This window comes from Equus przewalskii, chromosome 8 (genome assembly GCF_037783145.1).
Source record: "Equus przewalskii isolate Varuska chromosome 8, EquPr2, whole genome shotgun sequence".
NCBI lineage: Eukaryota > Metazoa > Chordata > Mammalia > Perissodactyla > Equidae > Equus > Equus przewalskii.
Genome location: NC_091838.1, coordinates 51612906 through 51634972, shown reverse-complemented (window position 1 = coordinate 51634972; position 22067 = coordinate 51612906). Strand labels below are relative to the sequence as shown.

Here is a 22067-nt window from a genome sequence, read left to right as displayed (position 1 = left end):
ACAACTCTAGTTCTCACTCTTACAGCAAAGGACTTAAAATATGGCTCTTTCTGTTAACCACTTGTTCCAAGGAGGTATCCTGCATCCAGCCCTGAGTATCTCATATTTCTTTCACTGTGCATTTTGTTGCACTATATGTAGCCTAGCATCCCTAGTTCATTACCTACTTTCTTCCAAATGCTAAGGCACCCACATATGTTTCCAAAAAATTCCATTTTGCTTAAAATACTCATACTGAATTTTTCTTACTTACAAATAAATAGTAACTTTGCATGTGCTTATGTTTTCAATGATACCATATATTTTTTTTTTATTGTGATCACAATAGCTTACAATGTAGTGAAATTTCAGTTGTACATTTTATTTGTCATACACCATATAAGTATGCCCCTTTATCCCTTGTGCCCACCCTCCACCTCCCTTCCCCCAGTAGCCACTAATTTGTTCTCTTTGTTCATAAGTTTGTTTATAGTCCACATATGAGTGAAATCATATGGTGTTTGTCTTTCTCTGACTGGCTTATTTTGTTTAACATGATGCCCTCTAGATCCATCCGTGTAGTTGAAAATGGGACAATTTTGTCTTTCCTATGGCTAAGTAGTATTCCATTGTATATTTATACTACATCTTCTTTATCCGTTCATCAGTTGATAGGCGCTTAGGTTGCCTCGACGTCTTAGCTATAGTGAATAATGCTGCAATGAACATAGGGGTGCATACGTCTCTTTGAATTGTTGATTTCAAGTTCTTTGGGTGAATATCCAGTAGTGAGATAGCTGGGTCATATGGTATTTCTATTTTTAACTTTTTGAGAAATCTCCATACTGTTTGCCACAGTGGCTGTACCAGTTGGCATCCCCACCAGCAGTGGATGAGCGTTCCCTTTTCTCCACAATCTCTCCAACATTTGTTGTTTCTCGTCTTGGTGATTATAGCCATTCTAACAGGCACAACATGATATCTAAGTGTAGTCTTGATTTGCACTTCCCTGATGATTAGTGATGCTGAGCATCTTTTCATGTGCCTATTGGCCATCTGTATATCTTCTTTGGAAAAGTGTCTGTTCACATCTTCTGCCCACTTTTTGATTGGGTTGTTTGTTTTTTTCTAGGTCATTGGTGATACCATATTTTCTTGTTAAATCTAACAGCCATGTAGCACAGAAAGTGAAATCTACCTCTAAAATAAGCCATGGGCTAGGAGCCAATGATTTTTACATGACACAACTTAATCCTCTGACTACATTAAAACTTTTAACCAATGCAGCATGGTTAAAAGGGAAAAAAATGAGTGCTTCTTCTAATGATGATGCTACAGAGATTTTTTTTAAGGAGTGGTTTCATTCACTATGAGTCACATAATTGGTGTAACTCTACATTTTCCTAAATGGTAGATAATAAAATTGATATTGCAGTTTCTCAAACATATCACAGCTTTTATATCTTACTATACTTTAAATCATCCTGGCATATAAAGACATAATCCATTAATTAACACGTTGAATTTTTAATACATCCATCTTCTTGTTTTCAATCTTTTAAATATAGCTTTACTCAGTGGGATGAGAAACATTTTTAAAGTTTCACTCATTTTGTTTTCAAAGTATTTTCCAGTCCTAGAGTTTTCAGAAGAGGTTCCCTATAGGAAAAAAAGAAATGTACCTGTTAAAATTAAATGGCTCAATATTTTAGAAGATAGAATTATAACCACCTTAATTCTTTAAATTTACTCTCAGGCAAAAGTATCTAATATTAACTTCCATTTAATTATTTCTCACGGTGTGACAAAGCACATAAAAAATGTCAACCTGAAAATGATAAATATAATTAAAATGCTACAGATTTAGGGTACTAGCAATTTTATCTCGAAATGGTGAGCTGTAAGCTTTTTTAAAGGAAGTATTCTCTGAAACTTTAGAAAGTATTACTAGATATAGTCCTAAGTGGTCATTTTATTTGTGCTGTAAACTATGATGTGAGTTTAAACTCAAATTTTTAAAAGATTTAACAAATCATGGTATTTACATATCATGAAATAATGTTTACTAATAAAAAGGAAGGACATATTGCCACACACAACAACATAAATGAATCTCAAAATAATTATGCTAAGTGGAAGAAGTCAGATCAGTAAAAAGGTACTTATAACATGGTTCCATTTATATAAAATTCTAGAAAATGAAAACTAATCTATAGTTACAGAGAGCAGATCACTGATTGTCTTAGGAAGGAGAAATTATAAAACGACACAAGGCAGCTTTTGGGTGTACACATATACAATCACACGCAGTCACAACTGAGTGTAACAGTGAGGTACAACTTATGCAAAAGTTCTATTATGCAGGTATGTTTAGTTCCAAGAAGAGAAGAGAGAAAGAATGGAACAGAAGCAATATCTGAAGAAATAAGTTCTCAAATTTCCAATTCTGATGAAAGGCATCAACTCACAGACACAAAAAACTGAGCAAACCTCAATCAGGACAAACAAATCTGAAATCAAACTACTCAAAAAATGAAAAGTAAAAATATTTAAAGGAGCCAGAGAAATGAGACATATTTTCTTCTGAATAAAAATAATTAGAAAGTGATGATCTTCTCAAGAGAAGCTTTGGAAACCAGATTATAAATCTTCAATCTTAAATGCTGAAAGAATTGAAAGGAAAACTAAACAAAACGCAAAAGCTTGAACTTATATTTTGATGTATACTGATAAAATGTCTTCACAAATAAAATCAAAATAAAGATGCTCTCAGACAAACAAAAATTGAGAAAATTAGATGCTAGCAGACCTGCACCATAAAAAATACTAAGAAAAAGTACTTTGGGATGAAGAAAGTTTCCAGAGGAGAGAATCTATGTTCAAAAAGAAATGAACAGTATCAGAAAGGGTAAATACATGGAAAAACATATAAGATTGCTTACTCTTTAAAGCAACGACAATAATAATCTCTTGTGGGGGCTAAAAATTATAGAAGTAAAATATATGACAGTAGTCAAAATGTTGAAGAGAAGGTAAATAGACAAACTGTTATAAGGTACTTTCTTCAAGATATGGTAAAATTACAAATTTATAGAAGTTTTTAATGAAGTAAGGATGCATTCAGCAATTTCTCGAGAAATAACTAATGGATATGCAAAATAAAAACAAGTAAAAGATATAAGAAAGAGCCTAATATGAGAAATAAAGTGTAATAATAAAAATAAATGATTAATTTAGAAAGGCAAGAAAAAAGGAATAGAAGAACAAAGAACACATGGCATAAATTTAAAAAAAAAATTTAACAAGGTGGTACTAAATCCCAACTATATAAGTAACACATTGAATGTATATTGCCAAAATACTCCAATAAAAGGACAAATTGCCACACTAGATTTTAAAAAGATGCAATGCCTCATATGCCATTTACAAGAAATACTCTTTAAATATAAATATTGATAGGTAATTTAGGGAAAAGCTATGCTATAAAGATGTTATTTAAAAGAAAGCTTGTTTGAATATATTAATATTAAAGTAGACTTTAAAGCAAGACATTAAAAATAAAAAGATATTTCATAATGATAAAACATCTGAATCAACAAGAAGCTATGACAATTCTAAATTTCTGTGCGCTTGAAAACAGCTTTAAAATATATAAATTAAAAGTCGACAGAATTAAAAGGATAGACAATCCAAAATCTTAGATATTAAAACATGCCCCTCTCAATAACTGACAGAACAGGCAAACAAAGCAAAAAGAATAAGGATGCAAAAGTTTCAAACCATACCATCAAACAACTTGACCTAATGGACATATCTAAACACTGCATCCAGTAATTGCAGATTATACATCTTTTTCAACTGAACATAAAGCATTTATCAAAATAGATCATAGTGCGATTTAACAAGCCTCACACTTTTCAAAGCTTGATACAGTGTATATTTTCCTGTCACTGGGGAAATTAATTAGAACTTAAATTACCAAAAAAACAACCATAGGAAAATGAAAATTAGGGAACAGCAAATATATCAAAAGCAAATAGAGTCCAGAACACTATGGAACAATGTCTTCATAGTGCTGATAGCGAAAACTACAATGTTATAATTAGTACTTGTTCAAGAATGAAAATGAAATAAAAACATTTTTAGAAAAGAAATAAAAACCTCTAAAAGGACGTGCATTAAAAGGAAGGAAACTTTTTCTTCAAGGAAGAATTTTTATGCAAAAAAAAGCAGTGAACAACGTGTTGGGCCATTTTAATCTGTAAAATCATATCCTTCAGTACCGGAAAATTTTCTTGCATTATTTCCTTGATAATTTACTCTCTTCTGTTTTCTCTATTCTTTCTTGCTGAAACTCTTATTCTTTTGATGTTTACATTCCAGAACAGATTCTCTAATATTATTCTCTAATATTATTCTCCTTTCTTTTCTCTTTTCTCCCTAAATTTGTCTTTCATTCTACTTTCTCAGAGATTCTCTCAAATTTATCCTCTAAATTTTCAAGTTTTTTATTCATTTTAAAATTTCATTGTTAATTTTCAGTATCTCTTTTTCTTGTGGATATTGTTATTCTTTTGTAAGTATGGAATTCTATTCTTGGGCCAGTCTTGTGACCAAGTGGTTAAGTTTGTGTGCTCTGCTTTGATGACCTGGGGTTCATCAGTTTGCATCCTGGGTGTGTATCTACACACCCCTCATCAGGTCATGCTGCGGCCGCATCCCACATAGAAGAACTAGAATGACCCAGCTCTATAAGGACTGGGACTTTTGTCTGTTTCACTCCCTTCTGTATCCACAGCACCCATAACACTGCCTAGCACATAGTAGGAACTCATTAAGAGTGTAGTGATGATGCAATGTATGTTAGAGCCCTTCCTCATTGTCTGATTCGACTGATGATGCTTGAATATCTGTTCATATTTAAAAATGAAGTTCTAAAAACCTAATTAGAACCCCTATGTGGATGGTGGAATTTGTCAGAGGATAAGATTCAATGTAGGTGATGGGGCAAACACCAGGCCAAATGAATCTGGGGACTCCCAATATCAGTATCTATAGATTTTCCTTCTGAACTGGTCATTTCCTCAGACTCCATCTTGGGTGATTTAAGCCTGGCTACAAGAATAGTGAAGCCAAGCAGGTGAGGGGGTTTGGGACATCACTAATCTGTTGTTGCTACAATGCTGCTGCTCTCAGCTATGCCTGGTGTCTTCAAGACCAGAGTCATTTTGTGGCAACCCCTCCACAAAATATACCAGTGACCTTTTTGCTCAGGTGAGTGAGGGGCCACGGTTAGGCTGTGTGAGGTGATATGAGAGGCGTAACTATATATGTACAATCTGTTTCTTTAATTTCAGATCCACCTCATACTATCTATCTTCAACGGATGTCTTGCTCCCAATTTCATCAGCTTTTCCAGAGTTCTGCTCTGAGAACTAGCTTGCTTCTTGGCAGGGCGCTTAGTTTTCAGCTTTCTAAGGTTTGCTAAGTCACTTCCCACTCATCCATCTGCCTTACATCCTTTAGAATTTTATCACCTTTTATGTACTTCCATCACCTCTTCTTTTCTCTTGGTTCTTGCCGGCTGAAGCCTCATTGTAGTGGGTTCCTGGAGGAATCAGAGATAAATATGCATGCTTGCTATCCCGTGATTTCACTGGAATCCTTCCCTGGCCTTTAAATCTGAATTTATGGAGAATAGCCAGGTATTACTGCAAAACTGTCCTTGGTCAGATCTCAAGAAGAGAAAAGTTGTTAAGATAAATATGGTATAGAATTAAGAAATTATGTATACTGTTAGGCTGCATCAAATTCAAGGATGAGTATGAGATGTGTGTAGCTCCTGTCTCATACCACTTCCCTGATTACTCATTAAGAATTATGTTCCATGGTTAAAAATCAACTGTAGAAACTAAGATACCCAGTGGGAGATATATTAGTAATTATTATTATTATTAAACAAACTATATAAATATATTTCAAATATATACATTTAAATAAGTCCTCAAATATACACTCGATACATAATTAAACAAATTCCTGAAATATATTATATATACTAAATTCTATAAAATATATTAAAAGGAAAACCCTTTTCTCTATGAGATAAAATACATAAAATTAGATCTCAGGTCATTAGGTAATGTAACCAAGATTTTGTTCGATATCACTTATTATATCAGAAAGTGAGCCATGACTTAAATCAAGGTCTCTTGATTCAACATCTTTTGAGTTATTTTTCTCCAAAATTATCTTTATCGTCAAACCAGAGTTCTGTATATTCTGTTGACAACTATGTTATTTTACTAGACTATGCCTCAAAACAAATGCTACCTTGGTAATAGGCTTCATTTTACATAGACTATATGTAGTATATAGGACAGAAAGACTGCATCCTAGTCAAGTGGGAACAGGGTCCTGAACATATAGCGAAGTAACTAAATCAATGAAAAAATATTAACTAATGAGATAAAAGGAGAATAGGACTTGGGGGCTGGCCCAGCGGCCAGCAGTTAAATGTGACCCATGGTTCACTGGTTCTGATCCCAGGTGCAGACATGGCACTGCTTGGCAAGCCATGCTGTGGTAGGCATCCTACATATAAAGTAGAGGAAGATGGGCATGGATGTTAGCTCAGGGCCAGTCTTCCTCAGCAAAAAGGAGGATTGGCGGCAGATGTCAGCTCAAGGCTAATCTTCCTCAAACCGGAAAAAAAAAAAAAGAGGAGAACAAATCTCCCACCTTAAGAAAAATGTACTTCTGTCACAAAATAACGATTGAATTTCATGTTTGGGCACTGACTCTGAGAGAGACAATTACCTTCATAAGGAAATTTATTCACCCCCAAAGTACCCAGGAACAGAAGCAGACCAAAGCTGGGAGAAAACTCCCAGCCCAAGGGAGCTGGCCAAGTTCAGGAAAAGAAAACAGATCTCAAGATTCTGACAAGTCCAAAGGGAGGGCTGCATGGAAAGTACTTGTGGAAAACTTTAGAGAAACCACAGATTGATTAGAGCAGCAAAGGAAGAAAAAGCCTGAGTTAAAGAACTATGTGTTCTACGAACATAGGACCATATAAGGAAGTCTACTTTGATGCCTACTTTGTAGAACTAACCATAGAAATTAGTGGTGAAGTGGTAATTTGAAAATATTTTAGTTCCTTACTTTAATTCTGCAAGCAAGTGTAACGTGAGTATATAGTCATAAATCCATTACCTTCAAGAATTTCTTTCATTTAGTGTATTGGAGAAAACATTACGTTTTTCTTTTCATGCCTTGATTATCTTCAGTTGTTTGACTTCTGTATCTCTCCACTCCACCATGGACACGTTCAGTTTGCTGTTAGTCACTTCTTGGAACCATGGAAATCACAGAGAGAAGCACAGTATATTGATAACCACTATTCCCTTCACTGCCTTAAACACATTCCTTCCTTGTTCCCCATTCGGTGTCACCAACAGAAGACTGTCCTATGCAACAGACTTGCTACTGACACTGGGAATGGATAGAATGAAAAAGACAAAAAAGTCGATGTCAATCATCAGTTTTCTTAAAGTTCAATTCGTCATGGAGAACCCTTACAGGATTTCTTTTTTCTGGAGCCTATCATGCCACCATTACATTTGGACCAAATCTTTCAGATTTTTTCTGTCTTCTTCCCATCAAATCTTCTCTCTGCACACCATCTATTCTCACAGGAAAAAATTTTGCTCCTAATGAGCATAGCTTCCCTGATTTTGCAGAGCAACTTAACTTTTCTTGCTTTTCATGTCTCTATACTCTATTCTTATCTTGGCTTTGCTACTTTTTGTGAAACCAAAACACCTTTTATCTGTTTTTTCCAAAAAGGAGCAATGTTCTCCCCAAGATGCATTTGATTGCATCTCCCTAGAACAATTTATTCAAACTGCTGGTAGCTTTTATCCTTTCTCTAAAATGTTAAAATTCTGTCAGATAAGACATGCACATAGCAAAAAAATATATAAAATAACAAAAGTCTATAATGAAAAGCAACATTTACTAATTCTCTCCTCCTCTTCTCAGCCTCAATTTCATGAAGCAAAATCTTCTAAATACATTATTTCATTTTACAAAAAATCTTCTAATGATTTCCTCCTTAAGTTTAAATATTAATAATTGATTAAAAATTTTACTACGTTATCAACTGATGACCAAACATCGAAGGGGAGGATTTATTTACAAAGCCTACCCACTTTTCTACCTTTATATCCCTTCTTTGTTTGTACTGTTCTATGTTCTATATTATTTATCTTTAAATAATAAATTGAGTGACATAACATTTGTGAATATGCTCCCTTGTGCTTTTCTCCCAGAATCTTTTGTTGCTTCTCTCCCACCCTCTCTGACTTAGTATTATTCATTGCCTCTAGAATATTCATTTCATAAGGAAAAATACAAAAGGGCATGGAGAGAACGAAAAGACAAATTTTTAGCTTCAAGGTTCATCATAACCAAGACAACAAAGGCTTTTAACTGGCAAGAGCTGTGTGTTTTGGAACTCAAAGGTGAAAACGTTAAAAGAAGCAGAAGATAGAATTGATGCAGAGATCGAATGAAAGTGCCAGACACCCCGGCCTATCTTTGGATAAGAGGAGAAGTTTGGACAAGAAAGCTTCAACAGTTATACTGAAACCAGAGGCCACAAACTCTCAGACATTGACAAGATTTATTTTGCCTAAAAGCCCAGTTTACAGAAGAAGGAAGAGGAGAAGGAGAAAGAGAATAAAGAGGAGGAGACAAGGAAAAAGAGAAGAGGAGGAGGAGGAAGAAAGAATTTGCATGTCACAAATTACATCATGTACTATCATCCGATTCACATTACCATTGCAGGCTAACACCTGTAGCCTGTTGCGTTTGACCCACCAATGTCAACCTTCCACATTTTAACAACTTTAGACAGCATCTTTTCACTGGACACCAGGTTAGAGATATTAAGCCCTTACAGTTGTCCCTACTTCATCTTTCTCCTTCGATTTCCCAACACGTTGTCAGCTGAAAATTAACTTTTAAGTTGTCAAAGTTGAAAATTTTACATTCTGCTCCTTGATATTCTTCGATGTTTTGTTCATAAGCTAAATCTGTAAGTTGAAAATCAATAAATAATTGTATCATTATGACTATAGATTTTAGTGCACAGTGTGCATAAATTTAGCTTCTTTACTATAGGTCCAATAACAGGGGTGTCAAGCAAATCAAAGGAGAATGATCCTCATTTACAGGTGAAATGGTTTTCTCTATACTTCATGTTTTTCAAAATTTGCACTATTTTAGTTTGATTTGCTTAACATTTGGACCATGAATTCCCTATACATTTTATTGTTTTTCCCAGAGAATTTGATTTCGTGTTGCTATTTCTCTTATGTCTTTTGTTGTTTGGAAAATAATTCACCTTTGTCACCATGTTGGTCATATCAAGCAACTCTTTTGTCAATTGCTTAGAATCTACTTTATTCTTGTTTTTTTATTGTGGTAAAGAACACATAACATGAATCTATCTTCTTAAGGAGATTTTAAGTGTATTGTGCAGTCTTGCTGACTGTATGTACATTGTTGTACAGCGTATTGCTAGAACTTTTTCATCTTGCATGACTGAAACTCTATATCCATTGAATACCAACTGCGCGTTTACCTCTCCCTCCAGCCCCTGGCAACCACCATTCTACTTTCAGCTTCTATGAGTTTGACCAGTTTAGATATCTATATAAGTGAAATCATCCAGTATTTGTCCTTCTGTGACTGATGTATTGCACTTAGCATAATATTCTCCAGATTCGTCCATGTTGTTGTGTATTAGAGGATTTCTTTCTTTTTTTAAGGCTGAGTAATATTGCTTTGTATGTATATACAAATTTTCTCTCTCTCTTCACTCATCAATGTACATTTAGGTTGTTTCCGTATCTTGGTAATTATGACTTGTGCACAAGGAACATGGACATGCAAATATCTCTTTCAGATCCTGTTTTCAATTCTTTTGGATAAATACACAGAGGTAATAACCCTTCATGAGATATACGGTTTGCAACCATTTTCTCCCATTATCTAGGTTGCCTATTCATTCTGTTGGTTGTTTCCTTTACTGCACAGAAGTTTTTGGGTTTGATGTAGTTCCGCTAGTCTATTTTTGCGTTTGTTACCTGTACTTTTGAAGTCATGTCCAAGAAATCATCACTGAGACCAATGTTATGAAGATATCCCCCTGTTTTCTTTCAGGAGTTTTGTAGTTTCATAGCTTATGTTTAAGTTTTTAATCCATTTTCAGTTTACGTTTGTGTATGTTGTGAAATAAAGGTTCGATTTCATTCTTTTGCACATGTATACACACTTTTCCTAACAGCATTTGTTGAAGAGATTCTCTTTTCCCTGTTGTATAGTCTTGGCACTTTTGTTGAAGATCATTTGGCCGTATATGTGTGGATTTATTATTGTTCTCTATTCTCTTCCATTCGTCTATATGTCTGCCTTTATGCCAGTACCATACTCTTTTGGTTACTGAAACTTTGTAGTATGTTTTGAAGACTGGAAGTGTGAGACCTCTGGCTTTGTTCTCTCTGAAGATTTTTTTGGCTATTCAGAATCTGCTTTGGTTCCACAGAAACATTAAGATTTTTTTTCTATTTCTGAAAGAAAGTGTCATTGGGATTTTGATAGGGATTGTATTGAATCAGTAGATTGCTTCAGGAAAATCTGGCATTTTTAACAATGTTAGGCCTTCCAGTGCTTGAATACAGATACCCTTGCAGTTTTTTCTGTCTTCTTTTTTTAAATTGAGTTCATAATAGTTATATCAGTGTGAAATTTCAGTTGTACATATTTCTTGTCTGTCACCAGGCAAGTGGTCTCCTTCACCCCCTGTAACCCCGCTCCCTCTGGTAACCACTGAACTGTTTTCTTTGTCCACGTGTGTGTTTATATTCCACACATGAGTGAAATCATCTGGTGTTTGTCTTAGTCCGTCTGGCTTATTTTGCTTAGCATAATTCCCTCCAGATCCATCCATGTTGTTGCAAATGGATGATTTTGTCTTTTTTTACAGCTGAGTAGTATTCCATTGTATATATATATACCACATCTTCTTTATCCAATGATCAGATGATGGGCACTTGGATTGTTTCCATGTCTTGGCTGTTGTGAATAGTGCTGCAACAAACATAGGTACATATGTTACTTTGGATTGTTAATTTCAAGTTTTTTGGGTAGATACTCAATAGTGGGGTAGCTGGGTCATATGGTATTTCTATATTTAGCATTTCGAGGAATCTCTGTACTGTTTTCCATAGTGGCTGCACCAATTTGCATTCCCACCAGCAGTGTATGAGCGTTCCCTTTTCTCCACATCCTCTCCAACATTTGTTGTTTTTTGTCCTAGTAATTATAGCGATTCTGACTGGTGTAAGGTGATATCTCATTATAGTTTTGATTTGCATTTCCCTAATAATTAGTGATGTTGAGCATCTTTTCATGTGTCTGTTGGTCATCTGTATATCTTCCTTGGTAAAATGTCTGTTCATATCCTCTGCCTATTTTTTGATTGGGTTATTTTTGTTGTTGTTGTTCAGTTGTGTAAGTTCTTTATGTACTTTGGAGATCAATCCCTTGTCTGACAAATGGTTTGCAAATATTTTTTCCTAGTTAGTGGGTTGTCTTTCCATTTTGTTCATGGTTTCCTTTGCTTTGCAGAAGGTTTTTAGTCTGATGTGGTCCCATTTGTTAACTTTTTCTTCTGTTTCCTGTACTCTAGTAGACATGGTATTTGAAAAGATGTGGCTAAGACCAATGTCGAAGTGTGTACTGCCTATATTTTCTTCTAGGGTTTTTATAGTTTCAGTTCTTACATTCAAATCTTTGACCCATTTAAAGTTAATTTCTGTGTATGGTGCCAGATAAATGATCCACTTTCATTCTTTTGCATGTGGCTGTCCAATTTTCCCAACACCATTTATTGAAGAGATTTTCCTTTCTCCCTTGTATGTTCTTGCCTCCTTTGTCAAAGATTAACTGTGCATAGATGTGTGGTTTTATTTCTGGGCTTTCAATTCTGATCCATTGACCCGTTTGTCTATTTTTGTACCAGTACCGTGCTGTTTTGATTACTATAGCTTTGTAGTGTGTTTTGAAGTCAGGGATTGTGATGTCCAGCTTTGTTTTTTTCTCTCAGGACTGCTTTGGCTATTCGAGGTCTTTTGTTGTTCCATATAAATTTTTGGATTCTTTGTTCTATTTCTGTGAAGAATGTCATTGGGATTTTGATTGGGATTGCATTGAATCTGTAAATTGCTTTAGGTAGTATGGACTTTTTATCTATGTTTATTCTTCTGACCCATGAACATGGAATATCTTTCCATTTCTTTATATCTTCTTCAATTTCTTTCAATAATATCTAACAGTTTTAAGTGTAAAGGTCTTTCACCTCTTCAGTTAAGTCTATTCCTCGGTATTTTATTCTTTTTTTGTGATTGTAAATAGGACTGTATTCTTGATTTCTTTTTCTGCTATTTCATTACTAGTGTATAGGAGTGCAACTGGTTTTTTAAAATTGATTTTGTACCCTGCAACTTTGCAGTAGTTATTGATTATTTCTAATAGTCTTCTGGTGGATTCTTTAGGGTTTTCTATATACAAAATCTTATCACCTGCAAATAGCAAAAGTTTCATTTCTTCCTTTCCAATTTGGATTTCTTTTTCTTGCATAATTGCTCTGACCAATACCTCCAGTACTATGTTGAATAAGAGTGGTGAGAGTGGGCACCCCTGTCTTGTTCCTGTTCTCAGAGGCATGGCTTTCAGTTTTTCACCGTTAAGTATGATGTTGGCTGTAGGTTTATCATATATGGCCTTTATTATGTTGAGGCACTTTCCTTCAATACCCTTTTTATTGCGAATTTTTATCATAAATGGATGTTGGATCTTGTATTATACTTTCTTTGCATTTATTGAGATGATCATGTGATGCTTATTCCTCACTTTGTTAATGTGGTGCATCACATTGATTGATTTGTGGATGTTGAACCATCCCTGTATCCCTGGAATGAATCCCACTAGATCATGGTGTACGATTCTTTAAATGTATTGCTATATTCAGTTTTCCAATATTTTGTTGAGGATTTTTACAGCTAAATTCATCAGTGATATTGACCTGTAGTTTTCCTTCTTCATGTTGTCCCTGTCTGGTTTTGGTATCAGGGTGATGTTGGCCTTATAAAATGTGTTAGGAAGTGTTCCATCTTCTTCAATTTTTCAGAATAGTTTGAGAAGGATAGGCATTAACTTTTATTTGAATGTTTGGTAGAATTCTCCAGAGAAACCATCTGGTCCTGGACTTTTGTTTTTTGGGAGGTTTTTGATTACTATTTCAATCTCTGTACTTGTGATTGGTCTATTCAGATTCTCTATTTCTTCTTGATTCAGTTTTGGGAGGTTGTATGAGTCTAGGAATTCACCCATTTCTTCTAGGTTGTTTAATTTCTGGCCATATAATTTTTCATAGTGTTCTCTTATAATCTTTTTAATTTCTGCAGTACCTGTTGTAATTTATACTCTTTCATTTCTAAGTTTATTTATTTGAGGCTTCTTTCTTTTTCTTGGTGAGTCTGGCTAAGGGTTTGTCAATTTTGTTTATCTTCTCAAAGAACCAGCTCTTAGTTTCATTAATCCTCTCTACTGTTTTTTTTTTTTCAGTCTCTATTTCATTTATTTATGCTCTGATTTTTATTATTTCCCTCCTTCTGCTGACTTTGGGCTTTTTCTGTTCTTGTTTTTCTAGCTCTATTAGGTGCATTTTAAGATTACTTATTTGAGACTTTTCTTGCTTGTGAGGTGGGCCTGTATTACTATGAATTTCCCTTTTATGACTGCTTTTGCTGCATCCCATAAGAGTTGGTATGTTGTGTTTTCATTTTCATCTCTCTCTGGGTATTTTTTAATTTCCACCTTGATTTCTTCAATGATCCAATGTTTGTTCAATAGCATGTTGTTTAGTCTTCACGTGTTTCTGAGTTTCCCAGTTTTGTTTTTGTGATGGATTTCTAGCTTCATAGGATTGTGGTCAGAAAAAAATGGTTGGGATGATTTCAATCTTCTTAAATTTATTAAAGCTTGCCTTGTTACCCAGTATGTGGTCTATCTTTGAGAATGTTCCATGAGAACTTGAGAAGAATGTATATTCTTCTGTTTTGGGATGGAATTCTCTGTATGTATCTATTAAGTCCATCTGGTCAAGTGTTTCATTTAAATCTACTATTTTCTTGTTGACTTTTTGCTGGATGATCTGTTCATTGAAATGAATGGGGTGTTGATGCCCCCTACTATTATTGTGTACCTGTTAATTTCTCCCTTTAGGTCTGTTAATAACTGCTTTATGTACTTTGGTGTCCCTGTGTTAGGTGCATATATATTAATAAACATTAGTTCCTCCTGGTGGAATGTCCCTTTTATTATTACAGCCCCTCTTTGTTTCTCATTGTCTTTTTTGACTTGAAGTCTGCTTTGTCTGATAAAAGTATGGCAACACCTGCTTCTTTTTTTTGGCCATTAGCTTGGAGTATTGCCTCCCTTCACTCTAAGCCTATGTTTGTCTTTGGAGCTGAGGTGCATTTCTTGGAGGCAGCATATTGTTGGATCTTGTTTTTTAATCCACCCAGCTACTCTGTGTCTTTTGATTGGAGAATTCAATCCATTGACATTTAGAGTGATTATTGTTATATGAGGGCTTAATGCTGCAATTTTATCTCTTGTTTTCTGATGGTTCTATGTTTCCACTGTTTCTCTTCCTTTGTATCTCTGACTGCCATTTCATTTTGTTAGTTTTCTGAGGGACATTTCTCAGTTTTCTCTCTTTTTGTGATTTGTGGCTTTGCTCTGATTTTTTGTTTAGTGGTTACCATGAGGATTGTATGAAAGATCTTGTAGATGAGATAGTCTGTTTTCTGAAAGCCTCTTATCTCCATTAACCTAAACAGGTTCCTTCCCTTTCCTCTCACCTTCTGAGTAATTGCTGTTACAAATTGTTCTGTTTTTAATTTTTTTGAGTTCGTGGCTAAGTTGAGGCATTTATAATTACTTTTAATGCTTTTATCTCTTTCTCTTTTAAGTTTTAACTGAGTCTCTGTCTCCCTGTTCTGCTAGAGAGCTGCAGGTTTCTGGCCATTCATGTCTGTCTATTTATCTCCTTGCTCAGAGCTTTGTAGATTTTTGCCTCTTTGGTGCTGGTGTGATGGCATCTTTAGTTATTTCTTGTAGGGGAGGCTAGTGGCAATTAACTCCCTCAGCTTTTGTTTATCTGGGAAAACATTTATTTCTCCATTGTATCTTAAGGAAAGTTTTGCTGGATAGAGTATTCTTGGCTGAAAGTTTTTGTCTTTCAGTAATTGGAATATATCATTCCATTCTCTCCTAGCCTGTAGGGTTTCTTCCTATTTGTGTTCTTTAATTTCAGCAATGTTTTATAGTTTTCAGTGTACAAGTCTTTTGCCTCATTGGTTAAAATTATTCCTAAGTGTTTTATTCCTTTTGTTATTGTAAATGGTATTCTTTTCTTAATTTCATTTTCAGATTGTTAGTTCTTAGTGTATAGAAACATAACTGATTTTTATATGTTGATTAGTATGCTGCAAATTTGTGGAATTTGTTTTTTAGTTCTCACATTTTTCTTGTGGGACTTTTAGTTCATGCCATCTATGAACAGAGATGATTTTACTTCTCCTTTTCTGAGTTGAACGCCTTCCATTTCTTTTTCTTGCCGAATTGCTCTAGCTAGGACTTCTAGTACTATGTTGAATACAAGAAGCAAAAGTAGACATCCTTGCCTTGTTCTTAATCTTAGAAAAAATATTTCAGTTTTTATCACCAAGTATATTGTTAGCTGTGAGCTCTTCACATATGGCCTTGATTTTGTTGTAATTTTCTTTTATTCCTAGTTTTTCAGTGTGTTTATCCTGAAAGGGTATTGAATTTTGTTAAATGGTTTTTATCTATTGAGATGATCATATGATTTTAATTCTTTGTCCTATTAATGTGGTGTATCACATTGATTGATTATTGAACCATTCTTGCATCCTTGGGCAATCCTGCTTGGTCATGGTATATGATCCTTTTAATGTGCTGTTGAATTCTATTTGCTAGTATTTTGTTGAAGAGTTTTACATCTACATTTATTAGAAATATTGACCTGAATTTTTCTTTTTTGGCATGTTTTTGCCTGGCTATAGCATCAGGATAATGCTCTCACCATTTCATTTGGAGATTGTCTTTTGGCTTCCCTCTGTCCCACACTATGCAGCTCTTGGCTACTCCACCTGACTCCTATATTCAGCTGTGTGTCTGAGAATACTTCCTCAGGCCTTATTATGGTTCAGTAAAGATTTAAAGCACAAATGATCCAAGGTCACAGGTGACAATGTTAGGTTAAGATGCCAGGCTTCTGACTTCCAAGGCAAGGCTGTACTACATCGGGCAGGCTGCCACTCGTCTATGCTTCCACTGAAGCCCCTACAAAACTCTTAAAAATTTCTCTAATAGTAGCTCCTTAGCAATTGTTACAATGATTAGTGTGGTAGGCAGTCTCTAAAATGGCTTCACATGATCCTTGCCCTCTGTTATTCATGCTCTTCTGTAGTTGTCTTCCATCGAGTGTGGGCTGGACATAATGAATTAATCCTACTGAATACAGTATGGCAAAAGTGATTGTATATCACTATTGACATTAGGTTACAAAAAGCCTCTAGCTTCTGTCTACTTTCTTTCTCTCTCAGCCCTTGCTCTAATGTAAGCAAGCTACTATATTGCGAGTTTTCCTGTAGAGAGGCCCATGTGGCAAAGAATTAAGGAAGGCCTCTGGGCCAACAGCCAGTGAGGAATTGAAACCCTCAGTCCAACAGCCCAAGAGGGACTAAATCTTTGGCTATTAGGCCTCAAATTACGTGACTGAGTTTGGAAGCAGATCTTCTCCAGTCAAGCCTTGAGATGAGGCTGCAGCCCCAGCTGATACCTTGAGTGAAGCCTGTGAGAGATCGTGAGTCAGAGGCACCTAGTCAAGCTGCACCTGAATTCCTGACCCACAGAAACTGTGAGATAATAGATATTTATTATTTTAAGCACCTTAGTTTTGGGCTGATTTGCCATATGCCAATATACCTAATACCATTAATAAGAACATAATTGTAAAGGAATTTTGAGAATGTACAGTAATATTTTGAAACAAAGTACAGCATAGATAAATAACTTTAAGAGCCTCTTTCCTCTTACTCCAAAATGAATCATGAAAAGAAATTATTTATAGACTTAAAGTATAACACTTATGAGAATTAAAATTTTAAACAGAATATGTATTTTAAATATCTGTCTACTAATTTACCAAATTTCTCCCTTTGTTTTTTAGTATTGGTAATACAATATGTATGGTTTTGTATATGTTCTAGCAAGTATAAACAAGCATAAACTAAACACAGGAAATATTTTTGGAAATAAAATAAAATAACCTAACAGCTCTTTGATATAGCTCAAGATTAAATCATTGTAGCCTATAATTTAAGAGTATTAAATTTAACACTCAGAAAAGGGAATAAAAATTGCTCATAAAGAAATTGAGCTGTTTGTCATCCTTCTAGAAAAAGAGATTTGTAGTGTATTAGTGCTTATGAGAAATATTTGAGATAAGTATTTAAGTTCCTATTTAGAACTCATTTGATAATCTATTTTTAGTTTGGAACTAAGACAACATTAAAAGAAATTATCTTATATAGCAAATATTAAAATGTCGCCTGATTTTGTCTCTTGCAGGATTTAGTAAACAAATAATCAAATCCAACAACATAAAGAAAAGTTTGGTCTTTAGCAAAAATGCATCTCTATAATTCCGCTACAACATGGTATCCTTAGCTTATCAAATTTTTCTTCCAACTTTTTATGATTGAAGAAAAAAATGATTGCTCATGGTACTGAATGTGCCATCCAAGCAGATGATTTGATTTATAAATGGTGTTTATCCTGAGGTCAACATAGAGGGATAGAGTGAGTTACTCTGTCACAACCCAATAGAACAAAAGAACTCTCTGGGCATATATATCTCCAGCCTGTATAGACTCCAAAAGTGTGGAGTGGGTTCTAAAATCTCTCATAGTACGAAGCATAAAATGATTACACAGTAAACTAGAAAACCTCAGCTTTTCTCTCAGGCAAAACCCTTTTCCTAAATAAAATATCTTATTCACCACTCCTAGAAGACTGTGCTGACCTTGGTCTTAATGACCAAAATTTTCTGCGTCAGAGTTCAACCCAAATTAGGCCAATCAGCATTTCTCTATGAGAGATTTTAAACTGCGGTGTTACACATGTGATCAGCAAATAGTGCTGAGCACTGGGGCTTGACGAAACACAGAGTGTGGGCCTGGGTCAGCAATGTGGCAACACAGATCAGCAAAGAGACAGAGAAAACTGATGAGCAGAAAATAGAATAGGGCAGAGATGGAGGTCCATCTTCCAATCCTCCACCCAGTGGTGGGATTATATATGTGTATGCCCTTCCTGTGTTTCTCCTAAGGATAGAGTACACTCTCACGTAACAGAAAACATATGGCCATACAGGTACATCCTTCCATTGCCACCCATAGGCCTTCTCCCCACTTTCACAAAAACTCTCATTCATTAGTCGTGCTGATCATCTTCTCACTCTTCTTCCTTAGACTCTGATTTTTTAATGACTCCCAAGTATCCAGAGTATTGAGTAATGGGGGATTTTGTCTTCTTATTACCTTATTCTTTTCACAGCACTCTCTGTAGCTTTAATTGGTGAGGTTTGGGGTAAGTAGACAGTTCTTTATTAGTTCTTGTTTGGTTAGTAGACTGTTGTCATGCATAACTTTGGTAAGACTCAGCTCCTCTCTGCCCACAGACTAGAAAGGATTCCCAGTCGTGGCAGTGAGTAAGACATTGAGAAGTATGCGCAGAAAGAGAAAGGTCAAAAAGCCTGAGAAAAGGTGACTGAAGCCAGAAGATGGAGCCAAGTTGGAATCTAGAAACAATTACCCCCATTCCAGCTTCCACTAGAGCAAGCATCACGGTTCAAGAGCATCTTGGAACCACAGACAGTGTAGTCTGTATTGAGTGAACAATGTATGTGGTCTTCATTGGTGTGTTATTAGCCATTCCTCTTGTCCCCATTGATCCTGCTCCTCCAGGCTATTCTCAACATGGCAGGCACTGTGATGCTTTCAGATCATATCATTCCTCTGCCTAAATATCCTGTGGCTTTCCATCTTACTTAGAGTAAATCCAAAGTCCTCCGCCACCCTCTTTGACATCAACTAATCTCCCTTTCACTTATTTTCTCCACCTACACTGGTCAGTTCACTGTTCTAGGCACACTCTCCCCTCAGGGTTTTTGCACAAGCTGGCCCCTTTGTCTGAAAGACTTTTCTACCATATCTTACTATGGTTCACCCCTTCATTATCCTCAGATTATTATTCATATATCACATTCTCATTGAGGACTTCCTAGTCAGTTTGTCTAAAAGTTCAAACTCCACCCCCTGACCTTCATACACACATGTATTTTCTATTCCCATTCCATGCCTTATTTTTCTCCTTAGGACGTTTCCTTTAGCTGCTTATTTCATACTTTGCTATGTTGTTTGTTTTTTGTCTCTCTTACTAAAATGTAAGTGTCATGAGAGCAAGAATTTTCATTCGCTTATTCACTATGTATCCCCAGCTCCTAGAAGCAGGACTGGCTATGTAATTTATGGGGCCCAGTGCAGAATGAAAGTTCAGGGCCCCATATTCAAAAGCTGTTCAGAATATCAAAGCAGCGACAGCAGAGCATTAAATAAGTACTGCGCCCTGAGTGACTGCAGAGGTTGCAAGGTTATGAAATTGGCCCTGTCTAGAACTTCCCTCATAAAGCAACCAACCCACTACACGTTGATTTTCCAGCAGGCAAGACATTGTTGTTCCACCTTTTTCTAATACAGCCTTTGAGGACAATCCCCAAGTTGTCAACATCCTAAGACACTCATAAGTCCCCGTGACAGAAGATGGACCATTGAATGTCTAGAGATGTGGCAGTAAAATAAGGAGCTTCCTATACAGCCTCCTCACATTTTGAGGATTAAAAGAATCATCGTGCAATTTCTTCCACGTATAAGACTAATTGGTACATTGACAATAAGAGTCTCTCTTGCGTTTTCAAAGACAGCAAAAACGTTCTCAGATGAAATAATTGCTGCAAGAAATCTAAATTTATTCGTGTGGTTTTAAAACTCTATAACTTAAAAAAGCAGCTTTAGAGAAATTAAATCTTTTTAAAAAATTAAGAACAAAAAGAATTAAAATAGCTAGATAAAGTAAATCATAATTTATTGTTCATCTTTGTAATGTAATATGATGTAAAATTAATCATTCTTTGTAAGAGAACAGTGCTTGTGTCTTTTTCATGTAGTTATTAAACAGAAGTAATGATGTTTTTGAGTTAGGTCTTCATCTTAAGCACAGCATCAAACATATTCCAATATTTTGCTTTAGTCCCAGGATATTACCAAATTCTCATTTTCAAAAGTAAATTGCAGCCAAGAGAATAAGACAAATTTAAGGTTTTAACTCTTAGAATTGGTAGTTCCCAAAATATTTGGTTAGTTATCTTGGACAGTTCACTTCACAATTGTGTTTGGAAATCTGCAGTTGTCACTAATTATGTACATTTTGAATCATTCTGATTTTCTTTGTTGTTTTATTGGAGAATTATTTGAGTCTGTTCTTATTAACTTGCCTTTGTCAGCCACAGTCATGTGTAATATGAACCTCTTAGAGCAACACAAATGGAATAAAGTCCCAGAACAAGTCAGAAGCACAAACTTAAATTCTTAAATAAAAACTATAGATCACTGTGTAGTTTGAAAATTCATTGTATAGTTGGAAAATGTTGCCTATGCGTAATTCTTAACCATCTTTAATTCATTCTGTGGGTGATCTCTCATGAGACCCTTTGAGCATTTCTAAAAGACATAAGGAAAATAAAGACAGAAGCGTGTTTAATAATTATCTTACATATTGAGAGTTTCTTACATATTAAGAATTTTGTCTTCACGTAACATTCATTACCATCTCACAGAACACTAGGTTTCCCAGAAACACAGCATGCTGGCCTGGAGTAAACCTCAGACTGATCGCACAGTGTGATGGAAAACGAATAGGATTTGGCGTTAGGCAGAACTCTGTTCTAAGACACAGTCTCTCATTTGGCTTCCTGGAATATTGTGAACTTTATTGAAAAACGAAAAACCCCCAGCAGTGCCTGGCTTTACATGGTGGGGACAAAATAGTCACTTACTAAATATTAGCTTGTTCTCTTCCACTCTCCACCCACGGCTTCCTCTTTAGGGACTGCACCAATTAGGACTCTTGGTTGCAAGTGAAAGAAAATACAACCAAACTCTCTTAGGCAAAAAGAGAATTTATTGGCTCACCTAAAATGACAAGACTGGATTCAGGACCCAGAAAATATAATTAGGAGTTGGTTTCTCTCCACCGCTATACTCTGCCTTCCGGCATGTTGGTTTCAAGATCCAGCATCATATGGTAGCAAGAGGTTGCCTGGAGCTCCAGTCTCAACATTCTCTCCGCGTTCAGGCCTAACGGAAAAGAGTAAACATCTCTTTACTGGAAATTGTCATATAAGCTTTACTTTAGTTCTTCTTGGATGACATACTTGAGTCTTGACTAATTACTGTGGCTAAAAGAATAGATACTAGTGGTGGGTCCAAGGTCCTGTGTTCCACCTCAGGAATGCTATGTGTGCGTGTGTGTGTGTGTGTGTGTGTGAGTGTACATGGTGTGTATGTCAGGGGAGAAGCTAATTCCCCCAATGGAACTCAGGTTATGATTCACAGAAAAACAGATGAATACATACTGGACAGTAAAAACAGCAGATATCCACTACTGATCCCTTTTTGTCAATCCAGATGCACGCATGCTTCAAGCAGAAGTCTTTCCTACTCATCAAAAACCATGACGTCCCTAAAATATTCTGTCTTATTGCCCCAGAATTTTTGTGAGATTTCACCCTGTCAATTAATTAGTTA

At 35.5% G+C, this 22067-nt stretch overlaps 1 long non-coding RNA gene across 1 annotated transcript in view; it reads left to right on the top strand.

The window, feature by feature from the left end:
- LOC139085094 (uncharacterized) overlaps window positions 1–21027 on the top strand; it is a 101634-nt gene extending 80607 nt beyond the window's left edge. The window contains exon 3 of the long non-coding RNA XR_011543133.1: window positions 18884–21027. This is a non-coding gene — a long non-coding RNA (uncharacterized lncRNA). The remainder of the gene's footprint in view (window positions 1–18883) is intronic.
- Window positions 21028–22067: the final 1040 nt, after the last annotated feature.